Here is a 20,905-nt window from a genome sequence, read left to right on the forward strand (position 1 = left end):
GATAAGATCTGCATATGATTGTAAACACAAATGTGTACAAATTGACAAATCTAAACAATAACATGGATCAGAGAAAAAGTAATATCAACAATAAAATGAAATAAATGTACATATTTAGTCATTTCTATTAAATTGTATAGTTCGCTTGTCTTATAAGTGTCATTCATGTCAAACACAAACTGTAAAAACATAGGTTTATATAAAATATGTTACGAATATACAATACGTTAAAATATTTTTGTTCGGCCTATTGTCGTATATAACCGGATGTGACGTACGATAATTGGTGGTATTACACCTTAACTTACATGTATCATCGTGGAATGATCAATTAAATTATCAGACAAAATGAAGTAAGGTAAATTCTATAATATGCGCCTTGTCATAAAAAAAAATCAATCATAGTGTATTGTTCGAAACTGCATTATATCACACAATCAATGTGTTGTTGGTGCTTAGTAACCTCCAATGGCGTAGTTTAATAAAACTTTAAAATGTATTATATACAGTTATATGGTCTCTTTTAGAAAATACAATTTAAACTTATTATATTGAAGTAAGTTTAAGTGTCTCAATGAAAAATTATGATAAGTTGTGTTTGTGTTTGTAAACCACGATTCCTGATGCATGTCTATATATCATACAATTTGAAAGGTTAAAAGGTTTTATTTAGTTTCAAATTGACATTTCATATATGAATGTTTAATCCTTTAATTTATTAAAATCTGTAGAGCAGAACATTTTGAATATTATCCAAGTTTAAATACGTTTTACTTTAAACAACATACGTCAAGCTTCCTCTGAAAAGATGGACCAGTAGTGTTGTGTGTTTGGTGACTGTATATACCAAATTGATAAATGATTTAAAAGGACTACTAGTCATAGCATTGCCGTTAATAAAAGTGTGAAGAAAATATTAAAAAAACAACTGTAAGTTAACTAGCTGCAACTTATGATGTGAGTACTATTTTAAATCTACAATTCACAGATATGTTACGACTTATCTTTATTTCTATAATAAATGTTTACTATTGTTTCTTTCACTACGTCAAATATCTTCAATTTGTTAAATATGTTATTTTGACTGTTCCCAAGAGAGCATTTGCATTATTCACGTATTTGCTGGTGTATCGACGTACAAATGTATATTTTAACACGTACATTCTGTATGAGGAAAGGATAAATTAAGTTATATTTGTCCCGATGAAGATATTTTATAACGCATGTTTATGGACACTATATACGTGTTAGAATATACATGTGTACGTCGATACACCAGAAATGTGTCAAAAACTGTTAATTAGTGTCCATACATTTTGTATGAGGAAAGGATAAATTATGTCATATTTGTCCCGATGAAGATATTTTATAATGCATGTTTATGGACACTAATTAACAGTTTTTGACACATTCATGAACTTAATGTCGTATCCGAGAGGAAACGTGTTTCGTTATTCAAACTTTAAGAAAAACACCGACCCTAGCTAACGTCAAGTCCGATAGCACACCAGTCGTTTTCTGTAGGTGTTAAGTATATCACTGAAAAATGCTAGATTTGTGTTAGCATTTCTAAACAATACCACTCAATCATAATATTGATAATTTTAAGATAGTCTATCTTTTCAAGATATGATTCAAAACCCTCAAATATTAACTATACCTTCAAACAGAGCGTCGTTGCTATGACAAATTTGGTGTGCCATTATTACATAATTGGAAAAGTATGATTCTAGTATATTTGTTTTAAAAAAGTCATTAAAGTAGTCAAGTCATGTTTATTTAAGACACTGTTCTATTCCCTTACTTGCATAGATATCGATATGTGTCGTCGTCATTGTGTAAGTATAATATTTGATAGAAGATCGTATGTCATGATTTACAGGTCTATTAAGGGACCATAACAGTATTCGTAAAATTATAGACGATTCTTTGAAATAACCACACCAGTTGTTAGACTTTCATGTACCATCATCAAAACTTTATGTGAATAAGACAAAAAAAGGAAGTACATGTATGGTTAGTTAAATAATATGTGACTAGTAAGCGTATTTAATTTCTCTTAACATATGATAGAACACATAATTGATTTGTTATTAATGCATAGTTATCTCCAACAATACCTTAAATATAACTGCCAAAATTAGTTATATGCTCTCTTTCAGATTTTTAAATTTTAAATATTTTATTATAAATTTGGTCTTTTAACAAACATCCGGGATGTATGTCTATTCAATACATGTCATGCGAAGCGTAACAATCTTAAGAAGTTTACAAAACGAAATTTCATATATTGATTAAATACGGTATATTCTTTCTTTGATGCACTTTCAATCAATGTATAAATAAAATTCTATAGATCAGAGCATTTTGAATGTTATATGGTTCTACTAGTTGCTTTAAACCAAAACAAATGTGACACTTCTTCATAAAAACAGTAAAATTAAAGTTCTATATTTGACGATTGTGTATGACTAATGCTTCAAAGCGACTATTAACCGTTGTCATTGCTTTAAACTAACTTAAATACTTTAGATGGCATTGCCTTATGAAGTAAGTGATTATCAAATCTGTCATGCATAGGTATCTTACGCTATTGCTTTCTGAAATATATATCTATTGTTTCATTTTAGTACATCTCCAGGTCAATCAATTATTCATATTTTTTTTTATAAACTGACTATCCCAACTTTATCCAAATAAATCTTGTTTTTTTAAACTATCAGACTGGTCCTCATCAAGACAATCCCATTCCTAATGAATCTTAATTAGTTTACATTTTCTGACATCTTCATGAAAAAAGGTTTAAACATAATGTTCGGTTGGAGACATTCCTTTGTTCAGCTTTTCAAATTAAAAAAAAAAACACACGTATCCTTTTGATTACATGCGGGGAGGCACATAAGTCTTACTCAGTAAAATGAAGGGGTATGTTACAAAGCTATGACGAATATTAAAGGTTATAAATCATAGCGATGACAAAAATGGAGGGGTTACATTTTTAACATTCACAGTTTTCTGAAAAACTTTCATTAATACATTCAAAAATTAATGTGAATATGTAGAATAACCGTTTACCTTTTCTGTATAAATAAAAGCCATTAGTGATTTTGTGTATTTTACCATGCATTGAATACAAAATTTAAAAAAAATATCAAAAACACACCTGTATGTTAAATTATATCATTTTTGTTTACACCTGATTCATTTCAGTGTTGCAAAGTATGTTCAGTACATACTGTATTTTGTGTGCGATCACACTGTTCAGATATATTTGGCAAAAGAAGGGCACACATCAGGGCAACATAAAGTCCTGAATGTATATACTACCGTGTCACCGCTATAGCTACCTCCAACTTTTATGACAGTTGATTCATTGGCAATAAATTTTTTTTTAACGTAATAATATCTTTATTGCATATTTGCTGTAATAATGTACTAAGTTTACAGCTTGTAACTTAGTATCCCTCATGTTAGTTTACCTAATAGTTTAGGGAAGCACTATTTGGTAAGATATAACTTATTCATAATATTAGTATCTATAGTACAATTGATTTCACAATTATATAAAATAAATGTTGTGAATACACATACAGATCTTTTAAAGAATTTTTTTCCTTTTGTTTTACATTAACTTTTCCGGATCTTTTCAGTTATTGATTTTATCAAATGATCCGTATTCCATTGAAAGAAATTGGGCATAGTCTTTTTTTGTAATTTATATTATTTCATCTGAAAATACACCAAGTATTGTGATACATAACTATATAGTTAATACATACTACATGCATTGATATTAATTTTTTCAATAACAGTCTAAAATTAAATAGTTTGTTATGCTAATTGTTCTAAATTTTCTACTCGATCATACACATCCTTTAAATTTTCACTCTGGATTAGAATACCTGAAAGTGTTGATAAGGTTAATGATGGCATCAGCCTTCTCCTCTAGCCACATGCATCACTGTCTATACAATGATGTTGAACATGCGAGGTACCAGGAGAGGCCAATAGAGATCATTAACAGATAACATGTTGGACAGAATCACCTAATAAATGTCAACCTTAGTCAAGGGGAGATAATTCAAATACAATCAAACAAAAACTAGTATATCAATATATATATATATATAACAATATCAATAAATATAGATATTACTTTTAAGATGCACACAAATCACTGTCCAGTTGTGATGTGCATCAACATATTATTAATTCTACATGTACTATTATAAAGCCTTAAGTAAGTACAAAATAGAAAGATCTCTCGTCAAATGTAAACTAAGTTTTTAATTAATTCCCATTTACTATCAAATTTATCATTTGCTTTAGGGGATCTATAAAAGGAGGTAGATATTTTTTCTATACGGTAGGAATTTTTAATCATAGCTATGATACCTGTAAGAGTCGGTAATGAAGTATTAAAGCGACTTGTATACATGTAATATTTAACCAAAATAATGAGTAAGTTTAGGAAAAAATCCCAAGACCCAAGAACAATATTTTCCACATTAGGTATTAAAGTTAAATTATTTTCAGCTAGAAGAAGTGCTGCAATTTCTAACCACAAATTTCTAACTAGGGTACATTCCCAGAAAAGGTGACTTATAGTTTCATTAGTTTCATTACAGAAACTACACAAGTTAGTTCCTTTTAACCCATATTTCAGCAATAATGCATTTGTAGCAAGAGTTCTATGTAAAATCTTAAACTGGAACATACTAACTTTGTTGTTTTTAGGGGAACAAAAGGGTAAACTATAAATGAAATCCCAATTTTCTATATGAGTGCCTAGTTCCTTACACATTTAGTCTTCTTGTTTTGTAGAACGTATACATTGACCATAATTTTTTATAAAAGAATTGACATGACTTTTTATTGTTTTTTATCAATTCAAATTTATCGTTAGATATGCGCGTAATTTTCTCTGAAGTAGTGATTATATTTTTCCAGTCTCTTGTCACATATGAAGCAAAGAATGGTATTCCAAGAAATTAATATTAAGATTATATTTTTTGCAGAATTCTTTTAAAGTAAAAAAATACTGTTGTCATCAAGTAAATCACCTACAAAGAAAACTCCTGATTCAACCAACCTCTGGTAAAAGACAGTTTGATTATTAATTGTCAAACTCTTGTTTAGCCATATGGAATGAGTCAGATCCCTTCAGCAGTGCCATCAGTGACAGTGTTTAGGATATTCCACTTTAGTAAAATATCTATTAAAATTTGAAGATATCTTTTGGATACCATCAGGGGTCATCAACCATATTTTGTCTGCTCCTAATCTGTTATATTGATCTATTAACAATGTTTTCCGTGGGGATATATTCAAGGGGTCTAAAAGTTTATTTATCCATGTCATCTTTAATGAATAACCAAAAAATCTTATATCTGGCATCTCCAACCCCCATTTTCAAATAACCCTATCATGACTTTTCTTTTAATCTTGTCTGGTTTTCCTGACCACAAGAAACTAAAAAAAAATATTTTGAATTTCTTTTATTTTATCATCAGGCAGGTTTGGCAAAACTGTCAATGATTGAATTAGAATAGGTAGAGCTAGTTATTTAATGACAGTGATCTTTCCCATATATTTTAAATCTCTATACACCGAGGAATTTAGTAAGCTCTTTATTTTTTTTTTTTTTTTTTACAAAATTTACAAGCGTTTTATTTTCACTGAATAGATCAAATTTTATTCCTAAAAGTTTAAATTTTCCTGAATGATTCCAGTTCAAATTTCTTGTAGTTGTTAGTTTATCCCTTGAGTGAATCTTTGACCCAATCCATATGGCTTCCGTTTTATCAAAATTAGCCCACTCAGAAAATCCTCGTAATTGGGCATAGTTAGTGTGGTTCAGCAAGCATGTGAGTTATCGCATTATCGATTGTGTCTAAATCTTCTTATATAAACAGGCTTTAACTTATTTGATAAAATTTGGTAAGTATGCAATTTGTGTTTAAGTTTCTACTGATCTATTGTAAGTCGTCGTGTAGATGTATTACACAAGTTAAGTCATTCATTTTAGCGTGCACAATTCACAATTTGTCTACACTAGAATAAATTATTAAATAATCGTGATTACACATGTTTATTTCTTTTTTTTTCTCTATAAAGGTTATGAATAAAACCACAATATGTACCATGTCGTTACTTATGCATGGTTGGACATTTTTACAAACATATCTATAACACATGCCGACATGCATGGTTGAACCTGTGAATAAACATGACCATACATGGCTTGTAAATAATTAACAATTGTGTTTACAATGTTTTGTACTTTTTATAGAATAATGTTTCAACATTTAAAATTGATTTAATTCTGATTTCTTTTATAATCTTCAATGATTCTATTTGTTTTTTTGAATTGTCTTACTATATTTTTTGTTATTAAAATTGTTCATTTCAATTATATCTGAAATTTCTTTTTGGAAAATTTTGAAAATGTTTTTTTTTCTTTTCTGAGACATAATATGCTTTATAGAATGAAAAGGATATTATTGTTAATATGAAGTTAATATCAAAGTATGCTGAATCTTCAATTGTGTACCCTATTACTAGAATTTCAAGACTTATAATGTTATTGTCTATACCTAGATAGTTCATTAATTTCATTACTATTTTTAGGAAGTCTGTATTAAATAAGCCGTTGACAAAAAAGTGTTCATAATTATCTTTTTCTTTACAATGCTTACATAAGTTGTCTTCAGTAATTTTCCACATTTTTAATAATTCATTACATGGCAGAATATAGTGAATAAGTTTCCATCTAAACATTTTAATCTGTTATCATGTGAAAGGAGTAGGTTCAGTAAGACCCCTTTTTGGCCCCAAAATTTAGCAGTTTTAGAAAATTGTGAAAATGTAATCTTTAAGCTATTTATTGGAAAGTAAAATGCTTCTGCTACATAAATATGAGCTGTTTTTGACAAAACAATACACAAATATCGCGTTCCAGCATCATTAATTTGAAGTTATCTTCAAAATTTTAACATTTTGGCAAATTTTTAGACGGTTTACGTCTAAAATGAAAGTGGCCGCATTCGTGTTCATTAATAATATTGAAATGTAAGTTGTATTTGATGATAATACAAAACATATATAAAGGTTGAGGATGAACACGGATGCTGCGACTTTCATTTTTGACAAAAACCATCTGAAAAGTGACGTTTTTTTTTTTTGGCATGATTGATAGATTTTTCATATTTAAGCTTGAATCAGGGCGTTTTTAATGACTAAATCAGTCAAAATCTTTCACATAAACTGATCGAATCAATTGAAATAGACACAAAAGTGTTTAAAAAATGTCCAAAAACGTTCGTTAGACTAACCTGAAATTTGAGGCCAAAGTCGGCCCTTACCTGACCTACTCCTTTCCAAGCAAACTTGCACTTTTCTTTCTACACAACTTAAAGTTAATGATACGTCTTGTCTCATACATGACATCAAATACGTTATGGATAAATCTGAAGATAACCGCAACTCTTCCAATGCACCATTACTAGTACTTTCATTCCACAAACAACTTTGTTCATCAAAAATATTTTCTGTATCATCATTATCATCAATAGTTTGTACTGAACTTTTATCTTTTAAATTGGCCTTGCAGAAATCTGAACATCTCGAATAGTCTTCATAAATATGGTTAATACAATTGGTAATGTCATGCTCTATTTTTTTATAGCTTTTCTTTTATCATTTTCCAAAGATCTCATTCGAATGGCACATCTGATTGAGCTTACGATTCTGATTCTTATTTGTTTTGTTAATTTCATTTGCCTATATTAAGTCCGGCCGATCGGTGAAAAAATTGCTCAAATAATGAGGAAAGCACCATTTTTTGCATGATGGTACATTTTTGTGTACTGAGCAATATTAGCTATGGACCCACTCTCAAAATTCAATATGGCGACTTATTTCAAGATGGCTGCCGTACGTTCTAAAATATTTTTCAGTATTGCACAAAACACAGTGGATTTGATGCTGGAAGCACAAAAATAAACATATTTCAATGGCTTGGTGTACTTAGTAAGATAAGTAAGATTTTGTTTTGATCTATCTTTGAAATACAAAATGGCGGCTATTTCCAAAATGGCCACCTTGAAAAATAAGCAAATATTAATTATTGAGAATTGAACTGAATACTACCATTTTTTTTTATGTATAGTGTCATTTAGTATCTGTCCCAGTTCTCTCCTTTTTGATTTTGCCTTGCTTGTTATTTCATACACAAAGTAGTAGCTTTCATAAAAAGCTGCAATAGTAGCTTTCATTAAAAGCTGCATTATTTGTTGTCTTGGGTCACACATAAAAGCTGTGATTTGGGATTTATCTGCCTTAAGATATCATTCAGTGCCTATCGTATTTCTTGGGTCGCAATACTTTGCAATTTGAGATATTATATCAGTGAAATGGCAGAAATTGAAAACAGCAAGGACAAGAACATTGAATGGCAGAAACTGAATCACTTGGGGATATGGAGAAACCCACAGCTGAAAACGCTTAAACAGAGAACAGAAATGACTATTAAACATTGTACCAAGAATTTTTAGCAGATATAAAATCTAATGCTCAAAGAACAGGTGAGATTTACCGTGTTGTGTTGGTCTCATTATGATTCAAGCAGAACAGAGAGAGAGGCAATAAATATTTATAAGGAACAGATGGGGGCAATATCTCAGTAACTTCAGCAGTTTGAAGACAGGATAGACCACAAGGCAAGAGGTAATTGCTTGGTGGAATTGATAGTCAGACCAATAAAATATTCAATGTTTATATGGTGATACGGATGGACAAGCTGACAACAACTGAGGAAGGAGACACAGTTCAATTTAAAAGTGCATTTTAACAGCAGGGTACCTTCCAACAACTGGCATCTGTTGTAAATGAATTAGTGGACAATCGAAATAAAGAAGTTAAAATTCCTGCAATGAACACATCATCTAAGCCAAAATTTGACCCTAGCCAGTACAACGCAAGTTTACCAAAAGTACTCAACAAAATCCATGCCTTGGGTCTTTCCCAATTGTTATTCGTATGAACCATCAACCCCGCCAACTCTGTTAAGGGTGTCTTCACCTTAATTCAAAAGTCCTATGTCAGGACCCTTGGCCCTGCATGAGACAGTTCAAATTATTTAACAACAATCTCCATTTAAGAACATACTATAAACCTCTAGTACTAATCAAGGGTACCAGCAAAAGGCTTATGTGTCTTTTTACGCACACTTGCCATCTACTTTGAATCAATAATATTTGGTTCATAGCAGCAGACCATTACAGAAACAATTGGCTGCAAGCGGATCCTATCAAGTTTCTCCGATGCTGAATTCAGTGCCTACTTACGGTATTATCCCCGTCGAGTCAATGGCAATTCCCACATTTATCACTCCAATTATAACAACCTCGTCAGCTCCTGGAGCTCTAACAGGCTTCCCATAACAGCAAGCTGACTCCACCCACCGATCCAGGAAAGGACAGAGGAAACCAAAAGAGTGTGGCAACAGCTTTTCTTCAGACTCCTCATTGGAGAGAAAATATATCCGATGGCAAGAAAAATCTTGGTGAAAGTGACCGGAGCCTTAGCAAACAGCTCCAAAAATGCAAAAACTCAATTGAAGAGGATCCTTGAATTGTCGGTAGATGACAATGGGAAAACAGGAAAAATGTGTGTAGGCCCCAGATTGCCAGGGCGATGTTGGCCTCTGGTACGCTCGCAAGGTAAACACAGATGATGATTTCATGGCCTTAAAAAAAAGCATTGGAGCAACGCTTCAGCAAGAAAGACGATCAAACCAGATTTGAACGGAAGCATTCCTTCGAGGATGTAAAGACAAAGATTCTTCATGGCATGTATAAAGTAAAATCACAAAAATAGTGAACTCAGGGGAAAATAAAAAGACAAAACACATCAAAAACGAATGGACAACAACTGTCATATTCCTGACTTGGTACGGGCATTTTCAAATGTAGAAAATAGTGGATCAATCCTGGTTTTATAGCGCTAAACTCTCACTTTGTACGACAGTCTCATCAAATTCCGTTATATTTACAATGATGCGTGAACTAAACAGACATAATAAATAAAATAGTCAAAATATGGGTACAGCAGTAATCCTAATAGAGAGAAAACCATAAACATTCAACAAGGCGTTAAAACCATTGAAAACCTCAATAGCAAACCAGATGGCGATATTTGGATAAAAAGTGCCAATTATGACCATCGACAAGTCTACTGTGTTGATGGCACAGTATCACCGAGCGATAAAGGAAATATAAGAAGTCCTTTGGATAATGGGGTGCATAACCTCACACAAAAACTAGCTGATGTTATGCTTTCAACTAATCAGCATAACCGTGGATTGGTCGATCAATATAACCTCGGTTCTTCTGATCAAATAATCATGAAAGATCACCAGTTTAATGGAAGATCACCTGATCAATATACACGTGGAAGATCTCCTACGCAATACAATCGCGGTTGATCGTCAGATAGAAATACACCCAAGCTTTATGCCTATCGATCAGCAACACCCCACTAAGTTAGAGATCATATGAATGTAGTTCCTTAAGACAATGGTTAGCATCTCCACGGACAAACTCCAGAATTCCTGGTTATTTCAGACAACGGTCACCTTCACCAGGATACGGAGCAAATCAAAGTGCTACCTCAAAATGGAGTCTTTACACAGCAAAGGGTCGGGCAAGTAGGCCAACGCACAATTCCAAAGTCAATTGGCCATGAACCATCACAAAATCGATCAAAGGCCCACGGCCCCGTCCGATATTGTCATAAGACGAAACATTTGAAAGAGCTTGTCAGTACGACGTACTATATATGACCAGAAGGTGAGCATGATTGTGGACACTGCTGCAATAATAAATTAGAAATGATTTCCGGCAGAAAATGGAGATTTGAAGACGGAAACGCTACGTGGTTTGGGTTAACAGCTTGTTATTGTGAAGATTATAAAGAACGACTTTCGGCATTAATAGAGTAAACATACAATTGGATATGTGCAAAGAGCCATTAACAGACGATGTTATACTTAGGCTAGATATTTTGGACACATTGAGCGCAGTGATAAACCTGAGTACTTCCACACTTACCATCAACAATAAAGTGATAAATGCGGCATTTGTTAACAGTGGAAACGAGCTTTCAACTCAGCAAGTTTGCATAAAACGAACCATCACAGTACCGCCAAACTCAGAAATGACTGTTACCATTAAACTAATAAAAGTGCCGATCAGAAGTGCATTTTATGATCATGCTCTCTGAATAGTTGCGAATCCACGTAGTTGGAAAAGGAAATAGTTGTCCCTTAACCATTTTAAATGATGGCAATCGTCTAATCCGCCTGAAGAAAGTCACACCTATTGATTACATAGAATAATTTGACGATGTAGTGAGAACGGCAGATGAAAACGCGATAAGTGACGTAAGACGTGGCATTGGAGAGACACGAGACAAGGTGCCTTCGGCACTGCCTCAAAGTTCAGATGAGTTACCTACTATTCCACCACATTCAACCGATCTATATTCACGTTCGACCGACTCGTTTCAACCTATTTCATTCCAACCATTAAAACTGAAAGCGTTTAAAAAACAATTACAAATAACATGTAACATATTGATTGACATTTTGAATTTTACTATTTGTTTTTGTATATATATGCAGCCATATTTGCAAATGTATGTGTTAAAGAAACAACCAAATTAATTGCTTTAACACAAAGTCCATTTTTAAAGAATCATTACTTTAATTTCCTAAATTATATAGAATACCTCTAGGACAAGCTTGATGTTTATACCGTTTTTCCGCCATCTTGAAAATGGTAGCCATATTGGATTTTTCAGAGTGGGTCCATAGCTGAAATCAAAGGGTATATAACCAAAGACAACTATGCAAAGTTTCATGCTTTCCTCATCAAGTGAGCATTTCTGCTCTATATCTGCATCAATCGGCCGGACTAATTCTCTGGTTTTACATTAACAAGTTTCTCAAGGTAAGAGAGCACACATTTACAAACATGATTAGAAAATTCTCTTTTTTTACATATTTTCCCCAAATTGGTACATTTTGAATAATCTGGGCATATACGCTAGAATCCTCACCACCAATGAGATGCATATACAGAACACCATGTTCATTTGCTTTCAAAAATCCCTCTACAATTATATCTGCCTCCATACACGAACCCAAACAAATGGAAAAGTTGGGCATCATAAGAATAATGTACAAAATAAAGTTTATATAGAATAGAATAATATTTCAATTTGGTTTGGCACAAAGGAGATTTGTAATCATCTCCATTAATTCTTTTGTTTTCCAAAAGGTTTACATCAAATATAAATTCTAACTTCTATATAAGATAATAATAAAGTTATAAAAATTATATTCTATAATTGTATGGTTATAAGTTGAACTTTATAAAAAAAACGGTATTTTAGTATAATGGTAAGTCCGTCAGGGTAAATACTTTTCTGTAGGAGGTCGAGTAACACTAGTTATCTCCTTAAGGCATCCTTATTTAATGTAATATATAATAACAAATTTCATTCAATATTTTAATGGTGTATATGTAACGGTTTATTTCTTCCTCTGTGATATTTTATCCTGAGGATAATTTGTCCCGGTAATTTTTCCCCAGGCATGGTATTTCACAGGTTGATTTTTTCCAGAGGAGTGAAAATCTATCTGTGTTATGGGGATAGTATGTACCGGTATATATATTATTTCATAGTATTTTAAAAGGATAAGTTTTTTCTAATAACTATTCAATAAGTTAACTACCAAGATAGAATTTCACGGCAAAGGAAAAAATATCCCAGGGAAATATTTTCCTCCGGATAAAAAAAATAACAACAACTACTGTGACATTTTTTCCTCCGGATCAAATTTCACTCGGATATAATTTTGCTTTACATATACATTTGATTTATGAACTATAATTAATATATATTTTCGTAATAAAACTAGTATTTTCCCTGACTGTGGCAATATTAACTAATAAATAATCAACATTAATTTAGAAAGCAACATGGAAATGCATGTTTTGTGAGAAGATAGCATGATTTTTTATTGTAATTCATTGAATAATTCATGTTAAGATGTTAAGATATATGTAATTTTTGGATTGTTGTATTGTCCTGAACAATCATGAATTATATAACACTTGGAATGAATATTGAGCAACAATTGGTAGAAACCTTAAAGGGCTTTATAAGCATTTGTATATAATTGTTTTGAATGAAATCGCATAAACCGTAAGGACTATTCTTTATTGTGATATTTTACATAATTGAGTGTGTAATTTTTTATTATATAATAACGCGATATATGCAGTATGGGTTTTGCCCATTGTTGAAAGAGAACTTGTGTTTGTTCTTATTGAACTTTTCAACAAGTATCTTAATAACATGCAATATATCATTTCCATGATGTTTCATTTATAGCGCAAATATGGATGGAAATGATATTTATCAAGTGTACTCTGTCATTGAAATTTTTTCCAGAAATGATAATTTAAAGTTTACAGTAAGAGTTTTTAACAACCAGAAAACACGATATTGAATAATTGCTGGTACATGTCTTGCACGTAGAATATCAATTAGAATAATATTAGAATAATAATTTGATAATTGATATTGTTTCCTAGGATAAACCAGAAAGTCAACAATAAAGATACTGCTACATGTACTATTGATATAATCTGATAAAATTCTGGTGGTCAATGATGGTTGAATTATAATTTTAATTGTAATATTTTTTTGGAAATCTCAAAAGTTTTAATTTTGTATGTGTCAATAGTGACAATAGGTTATACACATGATAAAAATTATGATACATGTAGTTAGGTAAACTTTATTTGTTTATATTGTGTACATAACTGAAAAGTGTACATGTTCTTTTTATAACAAAATCACTGGAAGTTTATTTTTCATGTTCAATTATAATTACTTTTTTGTCCATTCATAGTGATTAAAATAATCTAATCCTATTATTGAGGGACAAGTTTAATACATTCAAATGAAAACAAAATTTCTTTAAGACACGTTATATTTCAATTTATTCCCGTATGAAAATTTAAATTTATCGGATTTGTATTTGAATATGTACAAAATGTAAACACAGACACAAATGCATATTTATCAATTAGAACTTCAAATCTACATGTACATGATGTAGACACATAATGGGTTATACATGTGTGAATGGTAGAATGGTTTGCATCTATACTATTTCATGTATTTGTTAACTTTAATTTGATTACATGATATATGCATGTATACTTGTCCTTTAACAACAGTTGTAGTATTGTTTAATTGCTATTATTAAAAACATAAATTTAATACACATTAAACATGCATTAATAATTAGGTTGAGGAATGAAATATGAACATTATTAAATTTTTCCCTTAAAAATGAATTAGACATGTTAGATGATTATTTGTTTACATAAGTACATTTGTAAATTACATGTATGGGAAATATATAAATGTATATGACATATTGAGTGTAGAGGTAAATGAATTAAGAATGTGTCAAAAGTACATTGATGCCCCCTACCGCACTATCATTTTGCATGTTTAGGGGACTGTGAAATCGGGGTCAAAATTTTAATTTGGCATTAAATTACAAAGATTATATAAAAGAAAAAATGTGTCCAAGTTGATTAAAAACTATCTAGAGCAAAAGCTATAAATTGGAGCGGGGAGACGGATTTTGTATGTTCAGTGGATTGTGAAATTGGGTTAAAAACTCGTATTTTGGCATAAACATTTGAAATATTATATCATAGGGAACATGTGTACTACATTTCAAGTTGATTGGACTTCAATAAAAAAACTACTTTGACCAACAACTTAATCTGGAGTTGGACATAGTTATCAAAAGTACCAGGATTATAATTTTATACGCCAGACGTGCGTTTCGTCTACATAAGACTCATCAGTGACGCTCAGATCAAAATAGTTCAAAAAGCCAAATAAATACAAAGTTGAAGAGCATTGAGGACTCATACAGTCAATCAAATGTATTAACAGAATGAAAAATGGACGAACAGACAAGAAAACAAAATGCCCGTTTACTATCGTAGGTTGGGCATACTAATGTGGTCAGCTTTCAATCGGTATATAATTTATTAAAACATCTGTAACATGTCATGTGCTAATTTTTAATACTAAATTATTCTTTTAATGTCATTTTTACTAGGCAAAATGAGTATTTAAACTATTTAGGAATATGAGTTGTTTAATAACAAAATATAAATGTGATATACATTGTACATGTATATACATTATACATTTTAAATCCTCCCAAAAGGGTACATGTTGAATAGAAATATGGTAACTCTGTTTTTTTTTACAAGTAGTTGAAATATTGCCTAAGTATGGTTGGCCATATGGAATATAAATGTAGAAGTTTGCAGACATGTTAGATCAGAATGGTAATGTTAAATCAAATGCATCCTGAAGAGACATTGGCATTGCAAAATTTGTATGTGATCCAATATTTGTTAATTTTACAGTGGAAGTAAAAAATGTCCACCGACATCATCCTGATGGGCAATTTTCTAAGACCTACTTACCATATTTATTGGTTATTAATTACAGTCTTTAAAATAGATGAAATATTTGCCACTTGACATTAAACAAGCATAATGAATTAATCAATCAGTTAAATTTGGATAATGTGCATAATGAATTGCATTGGTTTTAATTGACACAGTGCATATTGGTTTATTTTTATGGAGAGTAAAGACACTGTTCAAAGTGAATGCCACTCATATCCGATATTATATTCATAGTGATACATAGAAACAAAGATTTCAATTTAGTTAAATTGTTGAAGTATTAATATTTTTTAATGTTATGTCCACGTAAATTTTGCTTATAAAAGATATGATGAACTTTAATGTGAATAGAGTAACTACGTCATTTTCTTATTCAAAATATATGTTTTATTCAGATATTAATTCCATTTTCATTATCTTAAATTATTTCATCATTTTGACATGGTGATAATTGCACCTCATTATGTTTGATTAAAACATTTCAAACAGTCATTTTGCAGTGGCCAATTTTTGACAATTAAAACATGATGATATGCACCATAAAGTGTTGTAGAGTATATTTACATTAATGAGAAAAAGCATGTACACACCTTCATGAAAATTACCCTTTGCAATAGCTTTTTTTCCCTCTGCAATAGCTTGTGAAAAGTCTTCTTGCAGAAGATTTTTACACCATTGACTGATTTCATTTTCAATAGTTATGAATGTGTTTTGAGACATAGTAGGATAATCGGATGTTGCTAACACTTCATTCAAATGCGTTAATCCATTTCCAGTGGCCAGTGCTCCCCATACAGCACGGACATTAACATCGAAATGTCTACTGGCGTTTGTTTCAAGCCTTCGACTTGTGTTAAATGAAAGCTTCTGCTGACAACCAGAACAGCGGGCTTGAAAAGTTGTAGCCAATCCATAATTAGCTGGCTGTGATAATATCTCGACCATATTACCACCCCTTACGGCTATAACTCTTGCCTTGTCACAAAAGACAAAATGATTAGCAATATCGTAATAGTGCTGCTGTAATTTCTAAATTGAAATTATTCGGTATCCAGATGCCGGTAAGTTACATGATTTATAATCGGATGATTTCAAAGACCCATCACTTGCTTGGAACACCCTATATAAACTGTTCAAATGTTTTCGTAGCAAGTTAATCCTACGCCTAGTAAAGAATGATAGCGATCGCCTCTTAAAAATCGGCAGTAGTAAACCTTCTCCTGCATTGCAACCATATGTTTTGCTTTTGTTTCCACTATGTATGTTTTTAGATTTGCGATGTACTCTATATCTACCCGAAGGCAACCCAAACCTCTTATATGTTTTTTGTCTTTCTATTAACCATTCTTATAACTTCATATACTCTTTTAAACCTGTTTTACTATTTCAACTTTGATTTAGTGATATGCTTCCAACAGAAGCCCTCCATACATCGGTTTACTAAAAAAAAACTAATAATTGTTTGTTACATTTTTAAAATATATTTATTTGGTGAAATATACCTTAACAACACATTAAGGCTGCATAAAATTAACAAAGAGATGATTTCAGCTTTCTTATTGTGAATTTCCCATTTCTAAGTAGCAACATTCCAGCAGCACCTTGATACAGGGTTGCTGCTCGCAAGGAAGCTATTAAACCATGAGTTTCAAATGGTGAAGTTGAAATCATCCCTCGTTAACTTTACGGAAGCCATCAGTTGGTTTACCGTTATGGAACAACCGTTTCACAAATGATATCGGATATGTTCCTTACGTCGTAACTACAATCCCCTTCCCTTTCATGAATGTGACCTACCATATTAGACTATTTACCGGATTTGTTATCACATAAGCAACACCACGGGTGCCACATGTGGAGCAGGATCTGCTCACCCTTCCGGAGCACCTGAGATCACCCCTAGTTTTTTGTTGGGATTCGTGTTGTTTATTCTTTAGTTTTCTATGCTGTGCCATGTGTGCTGTTGTTTGTTTGTCTTTTTCATTTTTATCCATGGCGTTGTCAGTTTTTTTTTAGATTTATGAGTTTGACTGTCCCTTTGGTATCTTTCGTCCCTCTTTTACTATTCTTCTAATTTTGTAAATGTTTTCATGTTTTGATTTTTTTTCTAATTTCAGCGATGTAATATGAATATAATGAGCATGGATATTATTCTAATCTTCGTTTTTGCTGTGATTTGTGCTGGATTAGTAAAAGGAACATGTCCGTCGACTTGCTCTTGTGTTTATGATTCGTCAGGCTCTCACGTTAACTGTTACTCTAAATATCTGGGACACATTCCAGCACTTCCGAATGATACGTACTATCTGTAAGTCAGGCATGGAATCAATTACTTTTAATTACAATTACAAAATTAATTAAATTTCACATTACATTTAATCCTTTTTACCAATGACATTAATTACAAGACTAACAAATGCCAGATGCTCCTGACTTGGAACAGACACAAAAATGCAGATTTTTGCTAGATATAGCTCTAACCAATGCAGGATTGAGTAAAAATTGTAATATTTATTTTGATACTCAGTTTAAAAAAAGTCCGATGTCAGAAAAGGTTACAAAAGAAACTAAGGAAAACGGCAATGATACATAAATATTTAACGGATTACTAGCTGATACTAGAATGACAGCTCCAGATTTCAAATAAGATGTGCTCAAAATAGGGAAAAATAAGGCTGAAAATGCTACAAATATTTATATTCAATATGAATATTCCATTCAGTAGCAGTCATGAAACATTTAGTAGTATCATATTGTCACTTCCAACTATATCACACGTTAATTTTTCAAATGAAAAGTAATCTGATATTGGTAAATCTTATGTAGCTGTCACTTTTAATTGCAAAACACACATAAAGAGAACTGTGCTTGGATTATATTACAATTTGATGATTTTTTTTCTAGAGATCTCCAGTATAACAACATAACAGAAATTGATGTTCAATTATGTAAAGAGATGCCACAATTACAGACTATGTATGTACATACAATTATATTTGTGACATATTTCATATATAATTGGTACCACATTTATTCAGTAGGTGTGTAATGTATCGTACTTATCATCTGCTTATAGTGTGTCTTGTATAAGAAACGTACTTCAAAATAATCAAGTAACGTACAATGTCATCTGTTTTAATTGCATATAGTTTGCGCTGTATATTTAAGATTATCAGATTTTAAATTTTCTGATGTTTTTATTTAGAAACAATAGTTCCCCACACAGTAGGCAAAGAAAATCCGAAGAAAACATTTCTAGTATATAAGTGTTTTACCATCGGCGGAGGGTATAGTGATTAAATCAAATTGACAAAGCTAATACCTACGAACCAACATGCACAACATTACGGTTGTAGTACTTTGTAGTCATGCTGTTTAACGTATGCATATAGTCCCATGTCCATCATTAATATAAAGGTTCTGCAAATTTGAATATTTGTGTTTTTATAACTTTGATGAAATGTAGTTTGTTACATTGACTCTTTTCCTTCAGGAAACATTGTTTTGGAATGTCTTAAATCCTAAGCATTTTTTTATTGAACAAATTTTATATACAGAAATACATTAACTTATTGTCTAACAAATTCTTTAACTGTGGATTTTCTGTTCAATAACAGCTACATCAGCTTCAATTTGATTATTGAAATTCCTGGAACCACATTTGCAGACTGTGAGCAACTGTATTACATGTAAGTATATATATATTAAATATTCGCAGAGTCGACTCTATTTCTTAATTTAAGAAAGAATTAAAACACGATAGTCTATTATGTAAAATTGAAACGTTTTATTTGTACGACACAAGGAAATTAAATATAATCTTAACGCAATTGCGATGTTCCGCTTCATTCTTAAACAAAGACCTATTTAGAGCTAATATTATAGATGATCCTTCTTATTATTGCGGGTCCGATATTGAGGATGTCTACCATTACTTCTTCGTTTGCCCAAAATACACATTATGTAGAAAAACCTTATTCCATAACCTTAACTGGCTATCTGAAAACTTTGCTTTAGATACAAAACTATTAATTTGCGGACACTTGGAACTTTCGAACGAACAAAATATTCAAATTTCAAAACATGTTCAAAATTTCACAAAAAGGTCAAACAGATTTCTTATACCTTGATAGAGCGTTATTATTGCAGACACTGAACGTCATTATTGTCATCAATTCACAAGTCATCGTCACAGAATTATACGACTTTTCAAACTTTTTTTTCTCTTTTTACTTTCTATCCTCTTTGTTCACCTATCAAAGCTAGTATTATATTGCATAAATTGTTTGTTTTATATGCATGTCCATTATATTATACTATTAATGTAACTTTATATTGTATCATGGAAGAGACTTCATAAGTATGAGTTACTTGTGTCTAATCCATTTTGCTTTAATTCAGCAAATAAAATATGTTTAAACTATTAAGTATTCAGTTTGTTATCTTATTTCAATTATTCGTAGGTTTGTTTAGACAAAACAAATGCAGAAAAATTTTCAACGACACATTATTTCTTCCATAACACTAAGATTATATAAAACCATATGAACAAGAGATGTGGTACGATTGTCAAAGAGACTGACGTTACGCACGGTATTGGTGCCACTCAGCGTTACACGACGTTCCTAATAAAACGACGATTTTGACGTTGTTCCATGCACGGAAAGTTTTAAATGTTGACATATATTTTACTCATGTGAAAATGCCGTTTAAAGTAAAGAAATGTTCGAAGTTGCTTCTTTATATGGATTTATTTTTTCAAGCCGGTGCAAATGCAAAATTCCATTGAATTAAAACAAACTTTTAGATAAATGATCAATTTTTAATATTTGCGAAGAATTGTCTGCAACAATAGCACAAAATGACAATTTGATGTCTTGTAAAATGATTTAAATATATAAAAAGAAGATATGGTATGATTGCCAATGAGACAACTCTCCACAAGAGATCAAAATGACACAGAAATTAACAACTATAGGTCACTGTACGACCTTCAACAATCAGTTTGTTCTATTTCTTAAAATTAAGCAATGCTCTCTCTGCCAGAAGACGTCTCCTATCTTTGCTAGTGAAATTGTAATACTTCGTTTCTTGTTTCTGTCTTTTTTCCCTAATTACACGTTTATATATGTTTGTTGTAATTTGGAAATTCCGCTCCCTCAATTAATATTCAAATGCTTCTTGATTTGTCTTTGATTATGTGAAAGATGTAGGTAGTATATCGCAAGATATTTTTCTTTTCATAATCTTATTTTATCAACACTTTAATCCTGGGACTATTATACTGTATACTAACGTTAATATAAAAGTCCAAGAATTTGGTT

General features: G+C 31.3%; 1 protein-coding gene and 1 long non-coding RNA gene across 2 annotated transcripts in view; both read left to right on the forward strand.

Moving 5' to 3' along the window:
• Window positions 1-20,905, forward strand: part of LOC139496309 (leucine-rich repeat-containing protein 15-like) — a 332,962-nt gene that overhangs the window by 109,290 nt on the left and 202,767 nt on the right. The window lies entirely within an intron of this gene.
• LOC139496311 (uncharacterized) lies at window positions 724-18,579 on the forward strand. Its single transcript, XR_011657600.1, has 3 exons — window positions 724-957; window positions 17,699-17,889; window positions 18,486-18,579. It is a non-coding gene; the product is annotated as an uncharacterized lncRNA (long non-coding RNA).

This window comes from Mytilus edulis, chromosome 11 (assembly GCF_963676685.1).
Source record: "Mytilus edulis chromosome 11, xbMytEdul2.2, whole genome shotgun sequence".
NCBI classification, from domain to species: Eukaryota; Metazoa; Mollusca; class Bivalvia; order Mytilida; family Mytilidae; genus Mytilus; species Mytilus edulis.